The sequence below is a fragment of the Cervus canadensis genome, chromosome 31 (assembly GCF_019320065.1).
Source record: "Cervus canadensis isolate Bull #8, Minnesota chromosome 31, ASM1932006v1, whole genome shotgun sequence".
NCBI lineage: Eukaryota > Metazoa > Chordata > Mammalia > Artiodactyla > Cervidae > Cervus > Cervus canadensis.
The window spans coordinates 7,515,113-7,539,355 of NC_057416.1; the positions used below are offsets into that span (position 1 = coordinate 7,515,113).

Consider the following 24,243-nt stretch of genomic DNA (forward strand, 5'->3'; position numbering starts at 1 on the left):
AGAGCAGGAAACAAAGAAATACTGTAAATCTAAGAAATGTGTCTAGAAGGAATTCTGAATGTGGCTATTGGCACTTGTAACTGACTAAGTCAAACATTTGAAAAACTGTTAAGGTTTTAAGAGAGTGTATTGCCCATGTGCATGGACACACACATACACACACTCAAATACACACACTCACGTACATATATGCAAGAATTAAAGTGACTTTTGGTCCCTAACTTTCTGGTAGGCTGGAGAATCAACTGAGAAAGCTGCTTAGCAACCAAAGAGAAAATAGCATCCCAGTCTCCAGATAAGGATATTTTATTGTCTAAGGAGGGTAATAAAAAAGAATTAACAATCAAAAGGAGTAGCCAAGAGCTATGGAGAAAAGGTAGAAGGAGGGGCCCTTCTAGGAACCAGAATCACAGTCTAAAAACGTGCTCCGTTCTCCCAACATAAGTGCTCCGCAACGTTTTCTAGCACGATTTCCTACAAACCAGTAACTTCACTGGGTTTCCCATGTCTCACCTTTCCAGGTGGTGAGAAGCGTCTGTCCCTGTTCTACCACTGCAGAGAACAGGGATCGGCAGGCGGCGGTTGGCGGTGGATGATAACTTGTCTGTTTGGTACAGAGATCTGCAGACGGAGAAATAACGTCTGCGTGAATAGATGCTTGGAGAGCATGGACACTGGGTCCATCATGAGTTTTACTAACGGGAATAAATGGCTTTACGCTGGATTTGATCTTCACTTCAAGGGTAAATTTTAATCAGCCTTTTGTTACTCAAAGGAATTTTTCCCACCTCCACAAGTCCTTGAATTTATAGACTCTATTTTGTTTTGTCACAGCTTCCCAATGAGCTTTATTAATGGTCATGGGATTATTAAGATTTATTCCAAGGAGAGTCATGACTTGGATAACTTTATGGGACTCTACTTCGGCAATGAGTTACTGTATATTTTATTGTTCAAGAGAGAGGAACTCAAATAGTTAGTGACCAGAAAGTCACTAGTGGTGATGTAGTGATTAGTGACAAGCCCCAAATAGAGTTTTCCTCCCCTTTGGGCATAAGGATCAGATTATATTTTCTGGACAACTTGAAATTGCTCTAGTCAATGAAACATCAGCTGAATTCTATCACTTCAGGATGGAAGATTTTATGTATCGGCACAATTTGCCACTCCTCTTTTTTTCTGTCACAATTGCCAGTAGTACTCCACAGGGTGAATGTTGTATTCGTCTGAGTGAGGACCACAGTGAGAGGAGCTTCAGCTCACCCCCATAATGGACGTGTGGTGGAAGAGAAATAAGTCACTGCTTTTTTTCCCCAAATCGCTAAGATTTAAAATTATTTGTTATTGTCACCTAGCACATTTTCTTATCTATTTATTCCAAAGGAATCATTACCAGACTTGAAAGACTCTGTTTATTTCCTTTCACCACATATTTTCTCAATTTTTTTGACCTCTCACCTTCTCTTTTTTCTTTGAGGACCCTAGAAGATAAAACACTTTCTTCTCTCAAACTTCAGCTCCTTGAATTATGTCATTACTGGTTACTAATAGCTGCTACTTAGTATTTTTACCCCAGCCAACTTGGTTATTAGTCACTTAGTATTTTTCTAAATAAGTCTGTTTATTAAATATAATAAGACTCAGACCTGCAAAAGAAGTAATAAGAATAACAGTTGAACAGTTATGTGGGGAAATATGCACAGTTAAATGGTACATGCTTATCTCTTAAATCAGTTGGTTAAGAGTTATCAACATTAAGGCAACGTGCAGGGTGTGTAAGACACATGATTTCCTCAGTCATCCTTACAAGGCACTGAAAAGAAAAATCATCAGTGTATCTTATTTTATTGCCAAGGACAAAGAGTTCTAGGCTCTTCTTTACTTATAATCATCATTCCACTCTAACTAAACCTTGGAGCATCTTTGAAAATAAATGTTTCTTTTCTCTTTTCTTTCTTTTCCTCATCAGTGAATTTTATACAATCATAAGCAGGAGCAGAGGATTTATTCCAAAACATGAACAAATTACAAAAGGCAAGTAACCATGGACTTGATTTTCCTGCTTCTTGAAGGACTAGGAAGTGGGAGATGTGGGATCAAGGAGATGTCTTCTACTGTTTGAATAGATGGAGAGCTGGGGTAAATTTGAGGAGTTCTTTGAGTTTGTGCTTTGCAGCCCGGTCTGCATTATAGGGCACAGTGTAAGGGACAGCCATGGTTGTCTGCTGTGAGCCTGGACAACCAGCCTGGGAACCACCTAACTGCAACTAAAGCTAACAGTAGTCACTTGTTTCTGAAAAGACCGGCTAATGGTTCTCTATACGTCAGCTTCTTCTAGGGAACTTTTCAGATAAAGTGATTACTTGATCCCTTATTAGACTAGTTAAATAAAAAAAAATTTTATTAGCAAGTTCTCTGGATGATTGGTTATTTCTCTGTGAGCCCCCTAGGCTTATCCTGGGGGCTTCCCAGGTGGCTCAATAGGTAAAGAATCCACCTGCAATGCAGGAGAGGTAAATCTGACCCCTGGGTCAGGAAAATTCCCTGGAGGAAAACATGGCAACGCACTCCAGTGTTCTTGCCTGGAGAATCCCATGGACAGAGGAGCCCGGCGGGCTGCAGTCCATGGGGTCACACAGAGAGACCCGACCGAAGCGGCCGAGCACGCAGGCGCGCAGGCTCGTAGGCTCGTACTGACATCGGGGACCGGCCCTTCAGTAAGCTCTGGAGTGCAGTGATGTCTAACCCGGTGGTGTGTTCTAGATAGCCGTATCCACCCACCCCAGCTTCCCTGTTTCCCTACACATCTCGGAGACAAACTTAAGGCATGTTTTCAAGGCGTCATGTAAATGAATATGCCAAAAATACCTGTAAACTCAGTTTACCATTTTGAAGTTCTATTATGACTGTGATGCTCATTAAAAATACAGATGTTATATAAATTGCGTTTAAACTGGCTTATATCCATGGCAGCTTTCTCTTTATTCAAGGTCAAGGAAACATATGCCCTCTAAAAGCCTCAGTTTCCCTCCACAATCTCAGACAACTTCTCCAGGAATCACCTCCTTCCTTCCTTCCCTGCCTCCCTCCCTTCCTTCCTTTTTTTCCTTCCTTCCTTCCTTCCTTCCTGTGGGCTAGCAGGGTCCTGTCATCACTCTGCTTTGTCTTTTAAACTGGCATTTGCTTTATGCCTCTGTTAGATTAATGGTCCTGTCTTTTGTACCCTGACATTAGCCTCTAATTTCCACTTGGTATTATCAGATGGAGAAGTAGTCCACTGTTTTTAGTTCAAAATGTTTCTCACTTTTCTGAAGAGACTTCTATAAGACATATTATTATTATTATCAAGTGGTTAATATTATCCCAAAGACTTTAGCAGGATGCAATTCTAGTTATATTTAAGTTGGCTATCATACAAATACCTCTATGGGTTAAGAATCCTGTAATATATCCAGGCATTCAAGATGTACTGAAAATGAGTTGCAGTTTTTAATATCACAAGGTTGACATTATTTTCATTCGCCTTGAGTTTCTGAGGGAAGAAAAAGTCATACAAGGATCGTCTATAAGCAGAATTATTTCCTTTTCTGTTATCTCACAAGCGTAGAACCGGCATGAATTTGAACTGAAACTTGAGAAGTTAAGAAGTATTTTGTCTTTCTCTCACTTTTCTCTGGTTATGCCCCAGTTTTTGACAGTTCATATTTCTGATCAGCCTGGTGTATGTAAATGACACTCCAGTTGTGGTCTGATAGTGGATTAAGGTGTTAGCCCTCCTAGAGTTATTTGTACTTTAATAATAAATGCAAAGGCCCACATAACTTCACGAAATCAGGTTCTGAAACCACCTCATTGGGATGTGACTCCCTGCCCTTCCGTGCCTCTCCTGCATAGCGGTCCCTCCCCCTTGGGGAGCAGAGCTTTGATGGAGGTGCTGCGCTTGCTGAATGTTCTCTGAGTGCCTGGTGCACTTTCCCCTGATGGGTGCTTCCTCTGCGGGCCTGGGCACAAGATTACAGTCGGGTGACTGCAGTTCATAACCCACAGCACCAATTACCTGACAGTGTTCTATCAGGACAGAAGATAGTCAAGAGACATTTATGCCACCCTTAAGTATATCAAGTTGTTAAAGCATATAAAAATAATACTTCAGCTAATATTGCTTGCAGGGTCAGGATGCAGATGTATAGAGACAATTCATATTTTACACTTAATTAATGTGCAATGATAGGCTGGTTTCTCCATAATTGAATAACTGAGTCTTCTGATATGCTTTGGGTCATAAGCTTGAATGGCCTTGTTCAGATTACTTTAACATATACCTGCTCATGCCCCCTTTTTTTTTCTTTTTGCACAGATATGCGTGGTTTAACAGAGTAGATAAATGTCAGGGAAGTCCTTTGGTTATGAACGATGAGTCACAAAATGGTTATGGACATTGGAGGTCATTTATTGTGGTTCTAGGGCATTTGAAACTGATCATTTACATAATACAGTTGTGAATCTTTCTGATTTTTACATGTGAGGAATTAAATGGGTAGAAGACCGTCAAAGTACTTTTTCACTTTCACGCTTGGCTACGTGAAGGAATCCTACATAAAATAAATTCAAATTTTACGGCTTAAGTTTTGGGGATAGTTAGTATTTTATAGTGATGCTTACTCTCCATGATTACAAAGACAGGCAGAGATATACAACCAAATGTGAAACCTCTGTTTTATATCAAAGTATCCACATTAAAATTATTCACATTCCAAGCAAAACCAGTGTGCCAACCACTGTACATCCTTCATCTCATTTAATTCATTTAAAGCACACCATGAACAAGATAGTCACATCCCCATTTATTGCGGCTCTTAAAGGCTAATCTGCCTGCTTTTAAGCTGAAAGTGAGTCACTCAGTCATGTCTCACTCTTTGCGACCCCATGGACTATACAGTCCATGTGATTCTCCAGGTCAGAATACTGGAGTGGGTAGCCTTTCCCTTCTCCAGGGGATCTTCCCAACCCAGAGATTGATCCCAGGTCTCCTGCGTTAGAGGTGGATTCTTCACCAGCTGAACCAGCCACCTGAGGATTTCCTAAATCCAAAGCCCACACATCTCCCTCAGTACCACGCTGCTGCCCTCACTGTGGAAGCACCGTGAGTCCTTTAATTGCACTCATCCCCAGGCTGCTTTCCAGCTAGTTCCTGGCTCTTCTCTACACACTTCACTGGGCAGGGCAAGCTTGACTTGAAGTGGTGATCCTTGAGAGCAGTTGGCTTCTGTTAGCTAGGTTTCCAAGGGCATTTGACTTCCACCAATCTTTGCTGCTTGTAACAAATAAACATGGCCTGAGATAAAACCTTGCAGGAAGAAATAAACCATTTATATACAGATTGTTAATAAGCATGTACTAGCTATTCATTAATACCATGCAAGTTGTGTTTTTATAGCAAAAGTACAACCAAAATTTCATAGACATCCACCCCCAAAGCTCCTCTGAGACTAACACATTTAAAGCAAACAATTTAATGAGTGAGTGAGGTGTTGATACATTTTAGAAACTAATTTTGTAACTTAGTGAGTAACTAAGTTATATAAGTTACACATAGATTAAGTATAGTGTTTTATTCCCTCATAATATATTGGAAAAAAATAATTCTCCAGATGCCATTTTGTTTTGAGCTTCTTAGATGTAGACAAGTTAAGAGGTAGAGTTGAATTTTGCTTGAAAGAATTTAAACACCTAAATATCATCAGTCTTCCTATGGTTTTTAGAAAATAGTTATTTTTATGATTTTTTAAAGAATGTGCTTAGTCTAGAAACCTTAGATATGATTGCATGTATGTATGTTCTCAGAAGGGCTTCACAGTTGGCACTACTGATAAAGAACCTGCCTGCCAAATAGAAGAGACATAAGAGACATGGGCTTGATCCCTGGGTTAAGAAGATCCCCTGGAGTGGGGCATGGCAAGCCTCTCCTCTCTTCTTGCCTGGAGAATCCCGTGGACAGAGGAGCCTAGTGAGCTACAGTCCACAGGGTCTTAAGACAGAAGCGACTTAGCACACAGCACATGTTCTCAGAAACCAAGCTTTGGTCGTATAACAACAAATACAAGAAAGATGAAAATTGTTTTGCTGAGTGCCTCTTAAGGCAATAAACTGGTTTAATGTATATTCAACACGGATAGAATGCTTTTTGAAAAAAAATTTAATACATTCATAAGTCTGTGTTTTCAGAAGAAATTCAGAATGGGAGCATCTCACATACCTAAATTCTGTAATCACTCTAAACTGAATGGAGTGAAATGTAGCAGAAAGTTTTATTATCTGGACAGACCTTTGGCATTTTCTCTTGTAAAAACCCCTTATTCTAACTTTTATATTCTTGGGAAGAACATTTCCACATTGATTTATCTATCAGTTGTTTAGACAGCTTCCAAATAAGTTTTATATTCCAAATAAACAAGGTTACCTGTTGCCTTGATCTTACTTCTTCTAATCTTCATGTTATCAACCTCCCCCCTTGTCTTCTACATAACACAGTATAATCCATCACTCACCTTTTAAGATGGGCTTCTTGATGACCTCAGAGTGACCCTTTCTCTTAAACTAGTTTTGTTCTTTTTACAAGTTACTGTCCAACATTTTTAGCCTGAAAATATGAGGATAGCTTTATTTAATTTTGTTTATGTTAAAAGCAGACCAAATAAATTTTTTCTGTAACTTATCAAATGCACAGAGAATACTGCATAAGTATTTTAAGTTTGAATGGATGAGGCCATGCATTTTAAAAAACACTATTTTGAAAGTTTTACTTTATTTGAAAGTTACAGTGATGTAATTTAAATCATTAGATTCCTGCAGAGATCATGTATTAGATTTTGTATTACTTTATAGATGCAAATATTATGAAAATAGATTTTACAGCTATAAATTTTAGAATTTACCAAAGACCAATAAATTCACAGCAATAGCAAGACAAATATGAAAATAACATAATTTCACATCTGTTGCACATATATGCACATATTATCATATAATGCATATATATACACATATGATTATATTAAATGACATTTATGTCCCATGTGTTTGATTATATGTAAATTTTTTGAGGTCTTCCTAATAGAGGCAGAAGAATGTTGTTTTGCACTGAGTGCAATTTATATAGAGATATGATATATATGATATCGAATTTGACTTAACATATCATACCTCGTATTATAATGCTCAAATCTTCGAATGTTTTAACAGATTTTGCTTTGGTAATAGATGGAAATGATTGTTTTTAAACAAGACAAAGCTCTTAGTTCATTGCTAGATATGGGACAATGTGAATGCAGAATGAAAAAGAAGAAATGATGCCAGTGGATTCTGAAAAAAGAGGTAGAATATCTCAAAATGTAGCATTTAATATAATTTTATGAAAATTGTCATAGAGCTTAGCTTTCTGTCTGAATGAACTTTCAATGTAGGTCTCAAAGAAATTCTTCTCGCTGAAATGTTTAAGATGCTTTTGACTTTGCTACAACACACCAAATGCTGATGGGAGAGATAATGTAGCATGTTTTTGCAGAACAGGCACTTGAAATGGCAAGAAAGATACCTGCAGAAATTTCCAAGTTGAGTATTGAAGCAGTCAACACTCTGCAGAATGTGATTAATGGACAGTTCCACTTTAGAATGACAGTGATTTAAATTAAACTTTAACATTGACATTTGCACAAAGATTTTTCTATACCAAGAGTGATCAAAGCTAGGTTTAAAAATATATGGCTGTGTATATAAGCTGAGCACTGAAAAATTGATGCTTTTCAACTGTGGTGTTGGAGAAGATTCTTGAGAGTCCCTTGGACTGCAAGGAGATCCAACCAGTCCATCCTAAAGGAGATCAGTCCTGGGTGTTCATTGGAAGGACTGATTCTAAAGCTGAAACTACCATATGATCCAGCAATCCTGCTTCTGGGTGTAAACAGGAAGGAAATGGAAGGAGACTCTCAGATATTTCCACACCCCCATGTTTATCACAGCATTAGTCACTGTAGCCAAGATATGAAAACAAACTTAGTGTCCATCAAACACACAAACACACTAGTATATTATTCAGCCATAAAACAGGAGGAAATCTTGCCATTTGCAATAGCATGGAGGGATTGTGAGGGCATTATGCTTAATGAGATAAGCCAGACAAAGACAAATATTGTAATATATTACATGTGGAATCTGAAAAAGCCAAACTTGTAGAAACAGAGAGAAGAATGGTGGTTAACAGGTGCCAGGGGTAGGGGAATCAGGGAGATGCTGCCAAAGTGTATAAACTTGCAGAGAGAAGATGGAGAAATTCTAGAGGTCTAATGCACGAAGTAGTGATTACGGTCAATAATACTATATAGTAAACTTCAAAATTGCTGTGACGCCAGATCTTAAATGCTTTCACAACAAAAAAGAAATGATAATTATGTGACGTGATAGAGGTTTAGCTAAAGGTACAGCAGTAATCAATCTGATTTCAGTATTCACCATCTGGTGATGTCCATGTGTAGAGTCTTCTCTTGTGTTGTTGTAAGAGGGTGTTTGCTCTGACCAGTGCGTTCTCTTGGCAAAACTCTGTTAGCCTTTGTTCTGCTTCACTTTGTACTCCAAGGCCACATTTGCCTGTTACTCAGGATATCTCTTGACTTCCTACTTTTGCATTCCAGTCCCCTATAATAAAATGGACATCTTTTTTGGGTGTTAGTTCTAGAAGGTCTCCTAGGTCTTCACAGAACCATTCAACTTCAGCTTCTTTGGCATTAATGGTTGTGGCATAGACTTGGATTACCGTGATATTGAATGGTTTTCCTTGGAAATGAACAGAGATTTTTCTGCCATTTTTGAAATTGCATCCAAGTACTGCGTTTCGGACTCTTTCGTTGACTATGATGGCTATTCCATTTCTTCTAAGGGATTCTTTCCCACAGTAGTAGATATAATGGTCATCTGAGTTAAATTCACCCATTCCAGTCCATTTTAGTTCACTGACTCCTAAAATGTCAACATTCACTTTTGGCATCTCCTATTTGCCCACGTCTAATTTGCCTTGATTCATGGACCTAACATTCCAGATTCCTATGCAGTATTGCTCTTTGCAGCATCAAACTTTACTTCCATCACCAGTCACATCCACAGATAGGTATTGTTTTCACTGTGGCTCCATCTCTTCATTATTTCTGATGTTATTTCTCACTCTTCTCCAGTAGCATATTGGGCACCTACTGACCTGGGGAGTCCATCTTTCAGTGCCCTATCTTTTTGCTTTTTCATACTGTTCATGGGGTTCTCAAGGCAAGAATACTAAGCGGTTTGCCATTGCTTTCACCAGTGATGAAGACCCAAGATGGGAGCTGACTGTGGCTCAGATCATGAACTCCTTATTGCCAAATTCAGACTTCAGTTGAAGAAAGTAGTGAAAACTGCTAGACCATTCAGGTATGACCTGGTATGATTCTACAATGGAAGTGATACATAGATTCAAGGGATTAGGTCTCTTAGACAGAGTGCCTGAAGAACTATGGATGGAAGTTCGTGATGTTGTACAAGAAACAGTGATCAAGACCATCCCCCCCCAAAACAAAATGCAAAAAGACAAAGTGGTTGTCTAAGGAGGCCTTACAAATAACTGAGAAAAGAAGAGAAGCTAAAGGCAAAGGAGAAAATGAAAGATATACCCATTTGAAAACAGAGTTCCAAAGAACAGCAAGGATAAAAAAGCCTACCTCAGTGATCAATGCAAAGAAATAGAGGAAAACAATAGAATGGGAAAGACTAGAGACCTCATCATAAAATTAGAGCTACCAAGAGACCATTTCATGCAAAGATGGGCACAATAAAGGACAGAAACAGTATGGACCTAACAGAAGCAGAAGATATTAAGAAGAGGTGGCAAGAATACACAGAAGAACTGTACAAAAAAGATCTTCACAACCCAGATAATCAAAATGATATGATCACTCACCTAGAGCCATAATCCTGGAATGCGAAGTCAAGTGGGCCTTAGGAAACATCACTATGAACAAAGCTAGTGGAGGTGATGAAATCCCAGTTGAGCTATTTCAAATCATAAAAGATAATACTCTGAAAGTGCTGCACTCAGTATGCCAGCAAATTTGGAAAACTTAGCAGTGTCCACAGGACTGGAAAAGGTCAGTTTTCATCCCACTCCCAAAGGAAGGTAATGTCAAAGAATGCTCAAACTACCAGACAATTACACTCATCTCACATGGTAGCAAAGTAATGCTCAAAATTCTCCAAGCCAGGCTTCAATGGTACGTGAATCAACAATTTCCAGATATTCAAGCTAGATTTAGAAAAGGCACAGGAACCAGAGATCAAATTGCCAGCATTCGTTGGATCATCAAAAAAGTGAGAGAGTTCCAGAAAAACAGCTACTTCTTCTTTATTGACTATGCCAAAGCCTTTGATTATGTGGATCACAACAAACAGTGGAAAATTCTATAAGAGGTGGAAATACCAGACTACATCACCTGCCTCTTGAGAAATCTGTATGCAGGTCAAGAAGCAACAGTTAGAACTATACATGGAACAACAGACTGGTTCCCAGACAGGGAAAGGAGTACGTCAAGGTTGTATATTGTCACCCTGCTTATTTAACTTATATGCAGGGTATATCATGCGAAATGCCAGGCTGGATGAAGCACAAGCTGAATCAAGATTGCCAGGAGATATATCAATAACCTCAGATACGCAGATGGCACCACCCTTATGGCAGAAAGCGAGGAAGAACTAAAGAGCCTCTTGCTGAAGGTGAAAGAGGAGAGTGAAAAAGTTTTCTTGAAACTCAACATTCAGAAAACTAAGATTATGTCACCCAGTCCCATTACTTCATGGCAAATATATGGGGAAACAATGGAAACAGAGATAGACTTTATTTTGGGGGCTCCAAAACCACTGCAGATGGTGACTGCAGCCACAAAATTAAAAGATGCTTGCTCCTTGGAAGAAAAGCTATGACAAACCTAGACAGCATATTAAAAAGCAGAGACATTACTTTGCCAACAAAGGTCAAGGCTATGGTTTTTCCAGTGGTCATGTATGGATGTGAGAATTGGACTATGAAGAAAGCTGAGCACCAAAGAATTGGTGCTTTTGAGCTGTGGTGTTGGAGAAGACTCTTGAGAGTCCCTTGGACTACAAGGAGATCCAACCAGTCCATCCTAAAGGAAATCAGTCCTGAATATTCATTGGAAGGACTCATGCTGAAGCTGAAACTCCAATACTTTGGCCACCTAATGTGAAGAACTGACTCCTTGGAAAAGACCCTCATGCTGGGAAAGATTGAAGGCAGGAGGAGAACGGGATGACAGAGGATGAGATGGTTAGATGGCATTACCGGCTCGATGGACATGAGTTTCAGCATCTCCAGGAGTTGGTGATGGACAGGGAAGGCTGGCGTGCTGCGGTCATTGGCGTCACAAAGAGTCAGACATGACTGAGTGACTGAACTGAACTGACAGCAATAATCACCTTACAAGATATAAATATATCAAACTAATATAACATATACTTTATACTTACATAATTGTTATATGCCAGTTAACCTTATTTTAAAAATGATTTTACAGATCATTTTTATTCTTAGTAAAGCTCAATTATTTCTATATATAATAACATTTTCAGTATTTGGTAGCTAAGGGATTTTATTAAATTTATTTTTAATTGGAGGATGATTACAATGTTGTGTTTGTTTCTTCTCTGCAACAACATGAATCAGCCATAAGTATACACGTATCTCCTCCGTCTTGAAACTCCTTCGCACCCCTCCACTCCATCCACCCATCTTTGTCATCACAGAGCAATGGGTTGAGCTCCCTGTGTTATATGGCAGCTTTCCATTAGCTATCTATTTTACACATGGTAAATGTGTGTGTTTCAATCTAGTCTGACTAAGGGATTTATTAAAATTAATATATTGTAAAAATGTATATAGCTTTAGTTGTATCTTCTGACACATAACCTGACATTAGTAGACACGCTTAATAAACAGTTATAGAAACAGTGAATGCAGTATATCAATTGCTATTATGTATTTCATTACAAAACAATAAAACACAATTACACAATCTTCATAGATTTCTGTGAATCCAGGGTGACCAGATATCTTGTGTGTGGACACAGTAGGGAGCTGACACATTTTGTTTCATTTTTACATTCACTGTCTCCCAGAATTTCCCCCATCTCTTGATTTTGCCATCCTGGTTATGGGCTGGAAGAGAAAAAGGCACAGTTAGACAGAAGAGAAGAACAGTATTGAGTATATGTTCACTCTGTAGTCACACTTCACGTTGCATGTTATCAGTCTCGTAAAGCTTAGCAGCTCCTCCTGAGGTTCCTGTGACTGTTCATGGTCCCCAAGTTGCAGTGGGTTGCATAGACCAGCCTCTCAGTTCCATGGGTTTATGTAAAGGACACTGATGTGTTTCTGTGTCCTGCAGAGAAATCTCCTTGTTTTAAGTTACATTCCCTTTGAGTCCCTTTCTCTCTGTTGTCTGAGTGTCGAATGGAATGCAGCTCATTAGAGGAGCAGAAGAGGAGACTCACATGACATTATCCCCTAGTTGCTCTCAGAGGTAGAAGAAAGTGGTCAACTAAAATGAGACAGCTCACAAAAGGGCAAGGAAGGTGAAGAATTCCACCTTCTGGAAGATGCACAGAATCAGTGACAGGCAGACTGGAAGACTGAGTTACAGGAGAAGGCAATAATTAGAGGAACACTGTTTGGAGAGGTTGAAGACTTGAGGGGAAACTAAAACAGGTCAGGGAGAAAGTAAACCAGAATCCTAATGTTATGAGAAAAGTAGAGCAGAAAGTTTAAAAAAAATTCCTGAAAAGGAAGGCAGAGAAATAAAGGAATAAAGAAATGAAAAAAGCTTTAAATAGTAAAAAAATAAAAGAAATTAAAATCAGAAAAAAAATTGTTTTCAGACTCCTATACTGTATTTTATTTGATTTTTATGTGTGTGCAGAAAGGAAATCTGTATGAAAGCTCTTCTTTATGAAAACCAAATAAGCATCCACATGCAATGATTCCTATGTGCGATCAGGGCATGCCGCACTAACCTTCTCTCATCTTTGGAGGGAGTAGAATAAGCAGAAAAAATTCAAGTCAATAACAGACTTAATATACTCTGGCCTTCAATATATACCTTCCGGGAAATTTTGAATTTTTTTTTTTTTTTTTTCTGATGAGCCGGTGAGAAGAGGGATTTATATCTGATGCAACCACTGGCAGCTTGTCTGAGATACAGGAGCATCCAACACCCAGGGGGCAGTGGTGTGGCGGGAGAGGAACTTGCTGATGGAGATATTTTATGTCCTAAACTCTGACCAGCGAGTGACCAGGCACTCAGCCAGCCCCGCAGGTGGGCCTGAGTCCTGAGAGCCGCGTGACCATGGCAGCTCCTCAAGGTTGTTTTCTACAGAGCAAAATTTCCACCCACAGTTGTTCCACCAGCTGTTCACACTGAGCATATACACCTCCAGGTGGGAAGAGATGTCATTGCCCATTCGTCTTTGAGTGAAATAAACTTTCTGCATGGAAAACAGAATCGCCAAAGTGAGGGTTCAGCGACCACAGAGGTAACTGAGCGTCTGATGGCAGACGCTCCCACTGAGCCCTGCCGTGGAGCAGGTCTGCTTGAGGGTGAGTCCGAGTTTATGAGAGAACACGTTCAGGACCCTCATAGTCTATCCTTCAGCTCCCAGAGCACTTGGATTTCTTTAGGTGCCCATGTGTGTAACACCATTTTCACAGACAAACCTGTCATTTCATTATACTTCAAATATGGACTCTCACAGTAAGGACATTTTATAGACTCTGTATTGGTTCCTTGTCCCCATCAACACTATGGTTGTTACACCTCAAGCCGTCGTAATCTAACTTGAACCATTGAGGTAGCCTCCTTGCTGGTCCTCCTGATGCTGGTCTTGCCAAGAGCTTTTAGCCATTCTATTCTCCATACTGGGCTTCCCTGGTAGCTCAGCTGGTAAAGAATCCACCTGCAATGTGGGAGACCTGGGTTCTGTCCCTGGGTTGGGAAGATCCCCTGGAGAAGGGAACAGCTACCCATCCCAGTATTCTGGCCTGGAGAATTCCATGGAGTGTATAGTCCATGGGGTTGTAAAGAGTTGGACACGACTGAGTAACTTTCACTTCACTTTATTCTCCGTACTTCTCCTGCCTTTCATAAGCTTCTATGAGAGCACACACAACTTAAAACTTATTACTCTTGCATCTATTTCACTCACTCAGACTGTAATTTCCTTTAAAGAAGGAAACAGACTTTTGTGTCTATCACTGAAGACTCTAGCATAGTACCTGTCACCAAGTAATCTTCATAAATATATACTGGGTAAATATCATATATTTTACTTATATTTTAAACTCTCGTGTTATTTCCTAAAGTGAAAAATGTATCCTCAATTGCTCACTCAGTTACATAAAGACTGCATGGATGTAAACACTCTGATATTGAAGTGTAAACTGTGTGCTAACTGATTTCAACACCTCTGAACCACAAAGAGGGCTTGATTCTGCTAGTAATATAAAGCAAAGATAAACATCTAATTATTTTACTATTGTTGATTGAATGGCTACCATCTTCAGGATAAATTATGAATCATTCTGAATGAAATCAAACTTCTTTTCCATTTCTCCAGCCTCATGTCCCACTGATTTTCCAAGAACGCCCTCTTACTAAGTACTCACAGCTCCTTAAACCCTCCCCAGGTGCCCTTTTCTGTACGTTTGCATATTCAGACCCTCTGACTTCTCCCCACAGCTTAGCTATCTCAGTTTTCCTTGTGTTTTCAGCTGTGGTACAGCTTTTAGTGTCTGTGTGGACCTTACCGACCCCATTCCCACAGCTTCCGGGTAAATGAGAAAGAATTCCTCATCAACCCTTTTTTGTAGCAATTCTTATATTGAAACATTTTTTAAAAAACCATCATAATAACTACCATATATCAAATTCAAGTGTGTAATAATTCATAAATCTATGTGATCAAATATGTGTATGATCTAATTTAATCCAAACAATAGACTATAATGTAAGCCATGTTTCACTGACAAGGGAGTTTTTCCCCAAAGTCACATAGCTAGTAATGGACAAATCAGAGAGGGATTGGAACTCAGTCATGTCCATATGATTCTAGAGCCCCTGTTCTCATTCAGCTTAATATTTGCTGTTTGATATTTAGACTTCCTAAAGAGTGAGTTCTTTTAGGGCAAGAGCTGCATTTTTTATTTCTGTATCACTTGTACCTGGTATATAATTTATCATTTAGCACATAGTCAGTTCTTACTTTTCCAATGAATACATGAAAGAATAATTGAATACACTCATAGGTGAATGCTAGTTCTGTGGTATGGAAAATAGGAGGAATAAAAATCCACCAGAGTTGTCCTACTTATCTTTCCATTTGAATAAAACTAGTAGTCAAAAAGAAAAAGAATGCTTTCTTGTGAATATCAGAGTCTACCTCTAACCAAAAACTTTTAACATTCAATAATCTGAAGGACAAATAGCACACAGTTCATGTAGTAATCTTTAAACACTTTATTTCTCCATTAAATAGTCCAATTCTGAAACATAGGCCTAAATCACAAAATCCATTTGAAATTCTTTTCTAGGGTATTAATGGCCTGTTGGAAAATAACCATCTCAAGGGCTTAAAATATAGATGATATTAAATAAGGAATACTTATGCTGATTAAATCCTCTTGGACTTTGTTGGTTTTACAGATCATTATTTCTCATTTCCATCCAAATAAAAAAAATATTTGTTTTCCAATAAGCATTTTTAAAATCTTTGAAATATGTGGAGTTTAGTCCTCAAGTTAGCACAGTACTTTCCATTTCTTTCTTTTAAAAAGCATACAGATTAATAAATTCAATGGTCTTAAAAATAAAACTAGTAAAATCTTTATACACTAAACTTTAAAATGATAAATTCTACAGGATTTTCTCTTCTTTGACTTTACAAATAACTTATGTGGGGTATCTACATTACCTTCTTTCATTTTTATTTATTCATACTTATTTTCTAATTAAATATTACTTCTGAGATTGGAGAAGGAAATGGCAACCCGCTCCAACACTCTTGCCTGGAAAATCCCATGGATGGAGGATCCTGTTAGGCCACAGTCCATGGGGTTGCAAAGAGTCAGACACGACTGAGCAACTTCACTTCACTCACTTCATTTCTGAGATAATTCTTAATATTCTGTTCTTTAGAAACTAGTGACTGTATGTTTGACAGTTTCATCTGAAGAGTCCATTTTATTTATTTACAAATGCCAATGCGTGATTAAATTAATTAAATTACTGATGTAGTAACTCATCAATGTCTATTTTTGGTTCTGCTATTAGGTGTTTTGATGTATTTTAATATTTGCCTACTGCCTGTCAAGCAAAATCATAGCAGAATATTTCCTAAAGGATAAGAATCTTTTCTTTCCTCGAAGTATTTACATTGACAATTTAGAAATAATGGAAACCCACACAGTTTGGTTTGCTGGATCAGTAAGAGCAGGTCAGGGATACTGTATGAGCAGGTAACCCCCAAATATTAGTAGACTAAAATAACAAAGGTTTACTTTTATTTCTCAGGATATGTGTCTAACATAGGACACCAGAGGAATCAATTTATCATGGACGCTTAATAATATAAGATGATTATAATAATATATTATATAATACAATAAATATAAATAATATATATTATATTATTATAATCATCTTATATTGTGTTTTTTATGTGTCTTTTTATGTGTCTCCAACTGTGTTGGCAGGGAAAGAGTAATAACATAGGAGGCAATTTGGTACTACAGCCTGGACATGACACATTTTGTTTCTGCCCATGAACCAGCACTTAGAACTAGTAAAATGCACTGCCCAACCTGTAAAGATGGCTGAGAAAAGTGATTATTCTGTATATCATGAATGATAGGACAAAGTATGGATGAATATTAGATATTTTTATTTGCAAATATCAGTTGCAAATATCATTTTGTGTTTATTTACATGTAAAAACTATGCTTTCCAGTTTGAAAATGCTAGCTTTTCTTTCATCAGTTAGTTATCAAATTAGACCTCAATGTACATTTATTTCAAAGTTTTTGAGCTCAATACCTATTCTCATTAATAAATCAATTTTATGTGTCTTTTTAAAATTTTTAGGCACCTTCTTGGCATAAAATGCTTTTCTTGTTGTTCTGTATCATAAATAAAGTGTGAGATGCTCCCAGGAACTTTTCTTTCTCAAGTTTCTGTCTCCACATATGTTTTATATGTACAGATTCTAGTACATCCTGATAGCTACATAAGAATTTTTGTGTGTCTGTGCTTTCTTTTGAGACTTTGCTTACTTCCATAAGGTCTTCACTCCAAATTCACTATGTCAGTGAAAACTTCCCTTTATAGCTAAAATTGCAACTGGCATTTATTGGGATAATGCTTCCTGCATTTATCCATCCTTAGCACACCAGTATGTTTTATCTTTTGATTTTTTGTTTTTTTATTAATGTCTTTCCTGTACTTATGTGTATATTTCATGAGGGCAGGGATTTTTATCTGTGTCATTCACTTGTAACTCCAGTGCCTGTAATTGCTAGATATGTGATAGATATTTAATAAACCTGTTAAATTAATTCATAAGTAGTGCTATTTTGTATTTATCAAATTTAAACTTCCCCTAGTAGCTTTTTTAATATAATAGTTGTAACTTCAACTCTTTGACAGTGCTCTGCTTTCCCCCATTCTCCCACTATTATGTATGTATAAATATATATATTAATGTATGTATTATATATGTAAATTACTATTTGCTTTATTATGGCTGTATAAATATTGGTCACTGATAAACCAAAGGAGGATCCTGTGATTCAGCCTCTGAGATGGAAAGCAGTCCTCTGGGAGGTTCCCTCTCAAAAACATCTCCCTGCCATCTGCCTCTGACACCTGGATTTTTGGCACTGACCACTCACTTCTTCATGTTATATCCTGCCTTCCCCCTGATCCTCTCTGGAAAAGTCAGTGCGCACGGGCAGGGTGGTGACTCATTTGTCCAAGGGCTCTTCAGTGTGAATTAGGGTCCCAGGAGACACAGTGCAGTGGTCCTAGAGTGTGTGTGTAGCTACTGTGAAGCAGGAAACGGGTGCAGAATTGAGAAGGAAGGTCAGAAAACAGTGTTTGAGTTTTGTCCTGATGTTGGGGGAGGAAGCAGCCTGAGGGTGAGCCCCAGTCATTAGACAGGATATGTAGAGGTGGGAGCTGCTTACAGAGCCGAGTCACCCAGCACCTCCTTCTGCGGTTGGAGAAACAGGCTTGAAGGAGCCCAACACCACATAGCTGGAAAATAGCCGACTTGCTTCCAGAACCTCTTTTTTCATCCTCCCAGTTTATTTCTGAATATTCATTGCTGCCTCTGTTGGCAGATCCAGCTCTTGTCTCTAAAATCAGCAAAGTCTACTCTTGCAGAGTCCATGCTTCCTTCCAGTTTTCATCCTAAGAGATTAAATTGAGTGTGTCAGCTGTCCAGTGTTGCTCTTACCAAACTCTAGGCACAAGCTCCCCCACTATCCAATACAATATCTAGTTACTTAAAAGTTATATATTCTGTTATTATCCAGTAGATGAGTAGTTGCCAATGAATAACGGTCTTTTCAGCTTCCAGTGCCTCATTTTGCATTATCTGACAGTGATTTCTATCCATCATTCTTGCTTTTCAGCTCTCTAATTGCTGTTAAGCCATTTTTAATGCCATGTAAATGTGTGCATGGTTACCGTCATATATTAATCTTTTTACATATAATTCACTGTTTTAATTAAGAGGAAATTGATATAGCAGTTCAGTTCAGTCGCTCAGTTGTGTCCAACTCTTTGTGACCCCATGAATTGCAACATGCCAGGCCTCCCTGTCCATCACCAACTCCCGGAGTTTACTCTGTATAACAGTTAGATATACTCTAAAAGGGAAAAGAAACCATGGTAAATATCCCACCACTATTACAAGATGATATCAGACAGAAAGTGACACCCAAATCAGATGATGCGCCCTGTGGAAAGAAGATGAGCCTGTTTTATGTATCAAATTGAAAAAAAAATAGAATAAGAAATTGCAATAAAAAGGGAAAGAGAAAAGATATCTAAACTTGAAAGGTTCAATGACTGACATTTTATATTCTGCTTTCGGGAAAAGCATAGTCAACCTTTTAATTAGCTGATTCTCCTAAAGCCTAACTTCTGCTTTATCATTTATAATCATGTAATCCATTCTCTCTTAAATTATCTGTTAACATGTGACAGTTTTTTATTGTTAATGGAGGATATCGATATGTCACCTTTAGTTATAATTTATCTGATTAAAATGACACAGAAGTCTTGGAAGTGTATTTATCAAACTAAAAAAACACTATTTTTGCTATTGTTTGAAAAAGTGATCTGGTATCATATTCTGTTGATGGTGTTATTGATGTAAGGACAAACTTAGTAAAATGTTTACTACACATATTATCTTAAAAATTTATATGAGTAAATTTTCTAAGAATGTGCTTTAGTGTCAAGGATTTTGGAGCAAGGAAAAGAAAAATTACATGGTACAGAAGATGTAAATGATAGCAGTGCCCCAAGGCTGACTTGGAATAGTTACAGTATTTCCCTGAAAAGCTAATATGGGACTTTGAGTCAAACTTTGGGAATTTTAATTCTGTTTTTGCCTTAACATGCCTTGGCAAAGCAGTGAGTTGTGTCTAACTTGTTCATTAATACAGCCGAAATAGCTAGATTGACCTCCAAATGGCCTTCTGGCCAGCTATGGAGTCAGGCCTTTACATCTAGACAGTAACTTAGGTGCTGCCTCATTAAATCACTAAGCAGTGGTTTTATATCCTATATAAAAACAGCCCAGGGCTTGGCTTGCTAGGACAGAATGTCGATTTTCTTAGTTTTTATCCATCCATCTAGGCCAGAGTCTTGTATTAAGTGATGGTCCTTCAGTGTCTGCTGGAAGAATGAATGAATCACTGGTTAAAACAGCAACCATAATTTTCTCTTGAATCATGAACTTTTGGATTTTGTGCTTGACCAGTACAAATAAATAAGGAATTATTCAGTGTAACTCTTTCAATGTATAATTGATAACACAAACCACTTTCTATTAGACTACAAAATTGTCAGGGTTATAAGAGAGATGAAATAGTATGGACTATAAAGGAAAATATAAAAAATTAAAATCCTTCACATAGATTAAAAGAAGTGAGCCAACTGAAAATTTTCTGTTCTTCCATTTTCTAAAAATTAGCACAAAGTTAGAAATTAACATCAAATTCTCTAAGACCAAATGCAAGCATGTTGGTAACAACCGTTGAGGTCATGTCTGAATTTGTAGCACTAGTTCTTTTTTTTGTGTTCATGGAAATGTGCTATTTTATCTAAAACAGATGCTTACCTCAAGTCTTCTTCATTGTTGTTCAGTCATGTTCAACTCTTTGCAACCCCATAGACCGCAGCACACCAGGATCCTTTGTCCTCCACTATCTCCTAGAGTTTGTTCAGATTCATGTCCACTGAGTCAGTGATGCTATCCAACCATCTCATCCTCTGCAGCCCCCTTCTCCTTTTGCCTTCAATTTTTCACAGCATCAGTATTTTTTCTAGTGAGTTAGCTCTTTACATCAGGAGGCCAAAGTATTGAAACTTCAGCTTCAACATCAGTCCTTCCAATGGATATTCAGGGTTGATTTCCTTTAGGATTGACTGGTTTGATCTCCTTGCAGTCCAAGGGACTCTCGAGAGTCTTCTCCAGCACCATAATTCAAAAGCATCAATAGTATGGCGCTGAGCCTTCTTTGTGGTCCAACTCTCACATCATGAATACTTGAAAAACCATAGCTTTGACTTGATGGACCTTTGTGGGAAAAGTGGTGTCTTTGCTTTTTAATATGCTGTCTAGGTTTGTCATAGCTTTTCTTCCAAGGGGCAAGTGTCTTAATTTCATGGCTGCCATCACAGTCCACAGTGATTTTGGAGCCTGAGAAAATAAAATCTGCCAATGTTTCCACTTTTTCCCCTTCTATTTATCATGAAGTGATAGGACTGGCTGCCATGATCTTAGTTTTTTGAATGCTGAGTTTTAAGCCAGCTTTTTCACTCTCCTCTTTCACTTTCATCAAGAGGCTCTTTAGTTCCTCTTGACTTTCTGATTTTAGAGTAATATCATCTGCATATCTGAGGTTATTGATATTTCTCCAGGCAATCTTGATTTCAGCTTGTGAGTCATCCAGCCTGGCATTTTGCATGATGTACTCTGCATACAAGTTAAAATAGCAGAGTGACAATATATAGCATTGACGTACTCCTTTCCCAATTTTAAACCAGTCCATTTTTCCATGTCTGGTTCTAACTGTTGCTAACTGTCATTACCTCAGTATTACTCTCTTGAAAGTCATTTCTTTCGTGCTTAGTTTTTAGCACTGTATTCTTACTTTTAAAGTTTTTTTTTTTTTTTTTTTTTTGCTAGTTCTTGATCAGTTCAATATATACAGTGCTAATATCTGGGACACTGTCAGAAGTGAAGATGGGAAGATTTTTTTTTCCAATTATGTTCCTAACAATGTGATTTTATATTAATGAAATAATAAGTTTTGGTTAAACTCCACAGTTTTCTGAAGTGCTAGAATATCTATGGGCTTCCCTGGTGGCTCAGACGGTAAAGAATCTGCCTGCAAAGTGGGGTATCTGGGTTTGATCCCTGGGTTGAGAAGATCCCCTGGAGAAAGGAACAGCTACCCACTTCAGTCCATGAAGTCGTAAAGAGTCAGACACAACTGAGTGACTAACACTTTCACTTTTTTCCCACAGGATATCTATATCCTCCATTAGTCACATTAGTTAAGCCTAAATTAGTTAATGCACATCAACATCAAATAAAATGGACTCCCCACCCTTGAATTAGTAAATAATATATCCACAAGACTGACCAATCTATGGTCTTAGAAATCAGGATTGTGGTTACCCTTAAGGGAGAGGTGGGAGTGAATTGTCCTAAAGGCCGTTTCTGAAGTGAGAGTAAAGTTTTGTTACTTGACCTGAGTGCTAATTACATGGGTGCATTTTGCCAAAATTCTTTCTGCTATAGAGTTGTGATTCATGCAGTTTTGCATACTTCCATTAAAAGTTTACTTAAAAATTAGTATATGCACATCTGTCTACAAAAGCTCTTGCATATTTAGCTTTTGGAAACAGCAGTGATGAATGCTGTAAGATCTACCCTTAAAAGTCTGGAAATGCTCATCATTCTGTTAACCTGGTGAACCGGAACTATTCATTGCCTTGTATTGACTCCCCAGCGTCTACTTCTATAAATGGAACTGATTTTTTTTCTTTAGACATTCCTATTTATTCCTACATCAGGATTGTGATCCTGGTCAGTGGCCAAGAGTGTCAGTGTAGCATGTATCAGTGTGGGAAGTATCAGTGCAGCATGGAGCATACAGGGCGTGGATCAGTGGCAGCCAGTCAAGAGGAGCAAAGGTCAGGGGCTATTGACTAAACTATGTTTCACATCTTTTGCTTTCACCCCAGTTAGATTTGGCTTTTGCCTAACAAATGGTTCAGTTTGAGTGGGAGTTTCAATTTTGAATGAGATGTCTCCAACTAATAAGTAGCTATTAGTTGCTAAGATAGGATGGTAACAATAGTATTCACCCAGCTGATAGACAAAAAACAAACACACATGGTTATCATTACTCCAGTCATCCAACAGATAAAGAGTTGCCCATTCCAGCATATATATTAAGTGCCTTGGATACTGTCAGAAAAAGTATCTGCCTAAATTAATTCATGAAGTGATACTTCTGGACCACCAACCCAGATAATATCTCTTCAGAACAGAAAATTCATCTGTGTTTTCCAACTGTTCATGTTATTGCAGTGTGAAACCGTCATATTGGTTACAAAATCCAGATGAAAGACAGTGATGGCCATGCTTCAGTCTACCACATTCATAATATTGAATATTTGTGTTTGATCACTCAATTGCCCTCAGGCGTAAGAAAGCTATTCTAATCATATCAGTATTTGATAAACAGACTGAGAAGTTTGGCTCTGGGTATAAAGTCTGTCTTCTTAACCTGTTTTCAGAGCATTTATGGTGTCACAATATCCCAGTCTTGAAGAAGATACAAGTCTTGAGAAGTCTTGAAGAAGGTATGAAACATAAAGATGTAAAAGACAATGTAAAAGAAAAAGCTTTTTAATGTCAAGGAAGTTAGCAGCCTGTCATCCTACTCGTCTCTTCCATGTAGCCCTGTTGTTCATCCTACTACTTTTTTTCTTCATTTATTTTTATTAGTTGGAGGCTAATTACTTTACAATATTGTAGTGGTTTTTGCCATACATTGACATGAATCAGCAATGGATTTACAAGTATTCCCCATTCCGATCCCCCCTCCCACCTCCCTCTCCACCCGATTCCTCTGGGTCTTCCCAGTGCACCAGCCCTGAGCACTTGTCTCATGCATCCAACCTGGGCTGGTGATCTGTTTCACCATAGATAATATAGATGTTTCGATGCTGTTCTCTCGAAACATCCCACCCTCACCTTCTCTCACAGAGTCCAAAATTCTGTTCTGTACATCCGTGTCTCTTTTTCTGTTTTGCATATAGGGTTATCGTTACCATCTTTCTAAATTCCATATATATGCGTTAGTATACTGTATTGGTCTTTATCTTTCTGGCTTATTTCACTCTGTATAAGGGGCTCCAGTTTCATGCATCTCATTAGAACTGATTCAAATGAATTCTTTTTAATGGCTGAGTAATATTCCATGGTGCATATGTACCACAGCTTCCTTATCCATTTGTCTGCTGATGGGCATCTAGGTTGCTTCCATGTCCTGGCTATTATAAACAGTGCTGTGATGAACATTGGGGTGCACGTGTCTCTTTCAGATCTGGTTTCCTCAGTGTGTATGCCCAGAAGTGGGATTGCTGGGTCATATGGCAGTTCTATTTCCAGTTTTTTAAGAAATCTCCACACTGTTCTCCATAGCGGCTATACTAGTTTGCATTCCCACCAACAGTGGAAGAGGGTTCCCTTTTCTCCACACCCTCTCCAGCATTTATTGCTTGTAGACTTTTGGATAGCAGCCATTCTGACTGGCGTGTAATGGTACCTCATTGTGGTTTTGATTTGCAT

The 24,243-nt window shown here is 38.2% G+C and overlaps 1 protein-coding gene across 1 annotated transcript in view; it reads left to right on the top strand.

Moving 5' to 3' along the window:
• Positions 1-23,474, top strand: part of LOC122432292 (translation initiation factor IF-2-like) — a 272,066-nt gene extending 248,592 nt beyond the window's left edge. The window contains exon 7 of the mRNA XM_043454090.1: positions 23,187-23,474. The gene's annotated coding sequence lies outside the window, so the exon portion shown is untranslated. The remainder of the gene's footprint in view (positions 1-23,186) is intronic.
• The last annotated feature ends 769 nt before the right edge of the window (positions 23,475-24,243 follow it).